Below are 6,986 nucleotides of genomic sequence, written 5' to 3'. Positions count from 1 at the left end.
GGGACCCATGAATAAGTCAGCATAATTTCACCTATGACATAACTTATACCAAGCGCCACACCCGTAGCTTAATTGGTATCCTATCTATAACGCTGTTATGCAATTATAATGAAAAAAAGACATTGAATAAGACTTTTTAGGCTTTCTCTTAACTTTGTAGAGGAAGAACCACACCCTGATCAACACTAGTAAAGAGAATGCACGTTATTCTTGTTTTGTTATGCATCTCCTCTTGTTAGCTAATACCGTTTTCGTTCCCCTCTATACTGCTCTCCAGTGATTACTGTTATGTTTCATCCTGCCATATTTAGGGCACAAAATACAAAAAAGTTTAAAACAGATTGAGCGAACTTCTTTGTAAGGATTCCGGTCGAATTCTGGGGGATGCCATGTATTTTTTTTATTATTATTAGAAGGCGCTTGCGCAAATAGTCGTTCAATATTTGGAATTCGCATTACCTAATATGATACGATGAAAATACCCAGTGAAATAATGCAAAATTACGGCACGCTGTAATTTATAATGTTACGATGACAAATGTATACTCATACAACTCATTACAATAAACAAATACTACGAGCTGGTATATTTGGGGCTATTAACGCTATGGGTATATGTGTACAGATTGGTATAGCATTATAGTGGTGCATGTCCAGAAGTAATAAAACACCATAATGGTATATGTACAGTTAAATAATAACCACATGTCTGTGAAGGCAATATCAGGATTTGTTGTCTGCCCTCGGGGTGTTGATAATGACCCATAATATTGATGATGCCCTCGCCTTCGGAAATTGTCCAAATGACAATGTGTTATTTCTTTTATCACATCGAACTGACATCCACCATGCAAAGTTACATCTACCATACACTTCTAACACCCGCTCTCCCGCAAAAAAACAACAACAACAAAATGCACTGGTGCTGTCCCCGGGCCGGCCGCCGTTGCTTTCATGGTTGTTTTCAAGGTTTTGAAGAAATTATAGCCACTCGAAATAGCCAGTGAACGTGTCAGAATGGATATAAAGCTGATAAAGTAAGATTTCTTCATATAAAACAAAAGTTACGGCAAAACTGCCACTGAAACGTCGCAGTCTAGACTGTCGACAGTCCCTCTGGCCTTACGTGTGTGTGTTTTTTTTATTAATATTAATATTAATCAAACGCCGTAGCCGTTTGCGAAATGCCGAAGGCATTTCAAGCGAGGGCCGTAAGGCCCGAGAGACTGTTATAGCCTGCTGCGCCACCACTCGCCACTGTAGAGAAATTCTCCTGTAGCGTACCATCATGATTGACAGGCAGAGTGATGTCATAAAAATGCTAACCAATCACAAGTCACGCAGTCCCAGGTCAACAGGAAGTAAAACAAATTGAGCCACCAGACGACGCAATAGTAAATAACTTTCGCCGACATTCTGCATCCTTTTTACCAGAGAATTCTCTTCCGCATAGAACACAAATTAGCTCCTTGGATCGGGGGGAAATGCACAATTTACTCACTACTTTCGTCGGAGTTTTACTGGGCGAAATGTTGTCGTACATCATGAGACACCAACGCACTCTTCCTTTGTTTAAAATTAGATAACTCGCGTTCGCAACTTGTACACGGCAAATGTGATATCCCAGAGTTCAATGCGTTTTGTACCATCCAATATACACTTTATCTCCGCACGAGGGCGCAATTTCAAATTGAAAGAAAAACTAGCATACACGCTATTACCATTCTATGACCTCAATTGACCCACCAGCCTCATTCCCAACTTGATACTGGAATTCTCATTTTTTTGATGTATTTAAAGTTTTTTACCCGGATCGTTTTAACCATTTCAATAAATAGTTATAGACTATAATTGATTATGCGAAATTACTGCATTTTTGGTGGTTTTTGGCCTACTCCTCTCACTGTTATGTTAGAATTACCGCGAGAGTGCCTCCTATGGATTGTCAACATGGCGGCTCACAAAGTTACGTTCGGTAAGTCCTTTTTTTTTACGTTTTACACACAAAAAAAGCAATTTTTAGAAATTAACGTTCAATTTCTTCAATTGTTGGCGCCTTTTTTGTTGCAAAAATGCTGGTCGTGAAAATGAAAAACGTAATTTTGTTGGGGATTTCGAGAGCTTTACAACGATATGTAGATCGACCATATACACGTTATGTCCCTCATAGGAGTAGTGAATAAAGTGTCATAATGTATTTTGTCATTAATTTGCATACCATATATTCACTATTGAGATAATATATACACTATTGAGATACTATGGGTATAGGGATAAAATGAACATTTTCCATGTATCTGTTTTTGATACCAATGCATTTCATTCGTTTCTCTCAATATTATTTTCTGACATATTATTCATAATAAATTATGTAGTATTAAAGTGAGAATATACTAAATATAGTTAATAACAAATGATTTTCAAAAAAAATGTGCCACGCCCCCTCCACTTGCCCCATTTCTCCAGTAAACGTGACACACATTGATGTGTTTGAAGTTGAAGAATTAATACCTAGAAAATAGTGTCATTACAAATTTGACAATTTAGGCTGACTTTAGAATAGTTTTACCAAGTGTAAATAATAATTTATTATTATGACAGATTTTTTATATTAAATATTGAGATTAGTTTAATAACAAATGATTTTCAAAGAAAATGTGCCAGGCCCCCCCCTCCACATGCCCCATTTTTTACAGTCAAAGACTTCATAGAAAATAGTGTCATTACAAATTTGACAATTTAGGCTGACTTTGGAATAGTTTTACCAAGTGTAAATAATAATTTATTATTATGACAGATTTTTGATATTAAATATTGAGATTAGTAATGCATCTTGTGTTTTGTTTCAGATCTTTTGTGCTGAACTTACCATGGACAGTTTGCATGTGACGAGTGATACCTGGCTTGATTTTATATACAACATGGAGATGTGATGCACATAGTGTGCATTTGTATTCCTTGTGTGTGCCAAATAAAATTTCAAAATGTGATTCAGCAGAATCCAACAAATTCACTTCAATGTGTTCAGTGTATTTAATTTCAAATGCTAGTGAAGCTGCTTCAAGTTTCTTATCAAGTTTGTTAAGATCATCCTTTTTAGTAACTTGAAGTAACTTTGCTGAATGATTTGCTTCATTAATTTCAACCTTGGTATCAAATTGGTCGACCAGTTTTGTTTCATATTGCTTCACATCATGTTTTTGATCTTCAGATAACTTTGCAAACTTTTGTATAAATTCCAGTTGTTGGTCGATCTTTTGAGCCTCGTTGAAGAGCTTGTCAATTAGTTTACCCACGTTTCTCAATTTAGCATGAAGGTGATCCATAGTGTATTCATTTATGGGGTCATACTTTATAAGAGGATGATTACTCTGACCATTACTTTTTTCTTCTGCCCATGAATTCATATCCGCAAGAGTGATAGACATATCCCATTCATGATTTGGATTGTGACATTTATGAACTGTAGCCAAACATCAATTGCAGAAAAAACTGGTATTCTTTCTCTGCAAGACCAAACTTTTATACTTTTCATCTCGTTCCAGTTTTCTACAGTATTTCATCCCCTTTATACCATGTTGGGCACATTTTTCAGTGCATGCCAGAACAGGAAGAATATCAACTTCTATCAGTGCATCACTCTCTGGGGCATTTATAATGGCAAATGGAATGCGGCTTGCATCAGAAGACTGGATTTGGATTTCTCCATACTTCATTACCATTATATTTTATCAGACGTATAGCACCACTGATGGCAAATACTTTGAAATTTTGGGACACTCCCTTGAAATCTTGGAAAGTGTGGCCACCCTCACCTACAACTATTTCTAACTTCTGTCTCTCATTTTCATCATCAAGGTCATAATCCAATATGTTTTCAGTCAATATGTTGAGGACACTTCTCCAAACCAGGCCTTCAATATCATGAACAAACCAGCCCTTTTTATTTTGAGAGGCAGTTTCTGACACCATAGTGTGGAACCGTTTCAAATTATTTCACAAAGTGGTTACCGGTAATTTGAGAATTCTTGAAACATTTTCTTGTGTTCTCAGAGATTTCTCTAAACCATCATTGTCAGATTCAGATAGACCGCCCCCTAGATGGATAAATGTGTGTTCTGCTTCAGAATCATTCCATAATTTAATGTCATTTGTAGTCTGATCTAATTTCTGGGAAGATGGTGCTGCTAATAAAGCCAATTTAACAGAAGGAGGCAGAATATCTGATGTAATGGCTTCCTTGAAAAATGATACAGATAATACTGATTTGGCAAATGTTTTATCTTTAATCGTAATTGCCAAAGGGCACTCTCATCAAATCCAGACAACTTTTCACCTACTGCCTGGTGCTGATTTAAGATTTTACTGATGTAGGCTCGACTCCCAGTGGCTTTCTTAGAAATTGCTGATCTTTTCGTGCTAAATAGAACTGCAAGAGAGACTTCCAAATATTTCTTTGAATCATCCCATTCGTGACCCTTTAAATTTTCCAGCAAATTTCTCACCACTTGTCTTACTTGAGATGGCCCTTTTTGAATGATCAAATTGGAAAGTTGCCCTATTTCATTGGCAACGAGCGATCTCGCCTTCATCAGCTTAAATCTGTGAAAAGCACGGCTGGCAATATAGATCTTGCCGTCATTCCCATAACGAACAAATCATTCGACGCGATAGCATAAAATCGCCTACAAACCATTCGAAGTGAGCACATCGTTTTAACTTTCTCGAACTGTGAACTATAGTCATCACTGTCATTAAAAAAAAAAAAAAAACCCAAATATTCGAGTCAAAATCTCGGAAGAAAGATCAGAAAGCGAACGACCTTGTGTGCCGACGGACAACATCGGCGATCGAGTGAGCAGTTGAAGCCAATTTCCCACGTAATTTTGCGGCTAAACTTGCCTGCTTGACTCTTTTGGATACTCTTAGCATGATTGTGTAGGAATACGTCCAGAAAATGTGATATTGGTACAATAAATCGCACGATAAGCACATGGAAGGCTAACCCGGAAACAACTCAAGCGCTAAAAACGGTTTTTGCGCAGAACGATGCCAGAATTTCAGTTCTGCGCATAGCAATATGCGTTGGTACAGAACGTGTTGAATTCTGGGTAAAACCTCGTACCGTGTTGTAGTTCTGGATAATACTTGGCAGAAAACGATCTATACTCGGCGAGACGATCAAAGTCATGCGTGACATAAAAAAACCCAGCGATTTGACCTTTGCATAATAGTTTAACTCCGCCCATATGCAAATTATTACTACGTCATCGAGATGCATGCATAATTAATAGCAAGGCCAGTCCTGCAGGCTATAACAGACAGGCCAGAGGGACTGTCGACAGTCTAGTCGCAGTCAGGAACGCTGCGGTGCGTTCCACGTTGGGCATTTCTCAGCGTTCCACGCCGATGCTAACCGAAAACGCTCTAAACTGTGTGACTTGTGAAAAGAAGGTGTGGTACGTTCGTAAGAAAGTAATTCCAGTCACTTCACTGCACTCTGACATTTCAATCTCGCGAGTGGTCAAGGTCAAATAACTTTGTTTGAGGATTTCACAATTCATTTCAAAAATGTTATACTCGATGAATTGAGTGAATCACACTGCTGAAACACGGTTACTAAAAGAGTATTCGTGCACACATACCATAATAATATGTATACAAAAAGATATAGCACCATAATGATATGTGTACAGAGCGATAAATCACATAATAGTATGTGTGCAGAGTGATATAGCACCATAATAGTATGTGTACAGAGTGATATACCACATAATAGCATGTGTGCAGAGTGATATATCACCATAATAGCATGTGTACAGAGTGATATATCACCATGATAGTATGTGCACAGAGCGATATATCACAATAATAGTATGTATACAGAGAAATTTATCACTATAATAGTATGTGTACAGAGTGATATATCACCATAATAGTATGTGCACAGTGATATATCACCATGATAGTATGTGTACATTGTGATATAGCACCATAATAGTATGTGCACAGAGTGATATATCACTATAATAGTATGTGTACAGAGTGATATATCACCATGATAGTATGTGCACAGTGATATATCACCATGATAGTATGTGTACAGAGTGATATATTACCATGATAGTATGTGTACATTGTGATATAGCACCATAATAGTATGTGTACAGAGTGATATATCACCATGATAGCATGTGTACATTGTGTTATAGCACCATAATAGTATGTGCACAGAGTGATATAACACCATAATAGTATGTGTACAGAGTGATATATCACCATGATATTATGTCTGCAGACTGACATATCAACATAATAGTAGGTGTACAGAGTGATATATCGCCATAATAGTATGTGTACATTGTGATATAGCACCGTAATAGTATGTGCACACATATAACACGACAATAGTATGTGTACAGAGTGATATATCACTATGATAGTATGTGTGCAGACTGACATATCACCATAATAGTATGTGCACTGACTGATATTTCACCATAATGATATGTGTACAGAGCGATATATCACCATAATAGTATCTGTGCAGTCACCATAATAGTATGTCTACAGGCTGATATATCACCATAATAGTATGTGTGCAGATTGATATATCACTATAATAGTATGAGTACAGACTGATATATCACCATAATGATATGTGTACAAAGCGATATACCACCTTAATAGTGTGTGTACAGAGTGATATATCACCATAATAGAATGTGTACAGAGTGATATGGCACCATAATGATATGTGTACAAAGCGATATACCACCATAATAGTGTGTGTACAGAGTGATATATCACTATAATAGTATGTGTACAGAGTGATATGGCACCATAATGGTATGTGTACAAAGCGATATACCACCATAATAGTGTGTGTACAGAGTGATATATCACCATAATAGAATGTGTACAGAGTGATATAACATCATAATGATATGTGTACATAATTATAAAGCACCATACTAGTATGTGTA

General features: G+C 36.9%; 1 long non-coding RNA gene across 1 annotated transcript; it reads left to right on the top strand.

The window, feature by feature from the left end:
* Window positions 1-1,752: 1,752 nt before the first annotated feature.
* LOC146736267 (uncharacterized) lies at window positions 1,753-3,013 on the top strand. The gene is made up of 2 exons (XR_014930924.1): window positions 1,753-1,975; window positions 2,850-3,013. It is a non-coding gene; the product is annotated as an uncharacterized LOC146736267 (long non-coding RNA).
* The last annotated feature ends 3,973 nt before the right edge of the window (window positions 3,014-6,986 follow it).

Source organism: Saccoglossus kowalevskii, chromosome 11 (assembly GCF_978046115.1).
Source record: "Saccoglossus kowalevskii chromosome 11, keSacKowa6.1, whole genome shotgun sequence".
Classification (NCBI taxonomy): domain Eukaryota; kingdom Metazoa; phylum Hemichordata; class Enteropneusta; family Harrimaniidae; genus Saccoglossus; species Saccoglossus kowalevskii.
The sequence above is the reverse complement of the archived record's forward strand: the minus strand, read 5'-3'. Positions and strand labels throughout refer to the sequence as shown.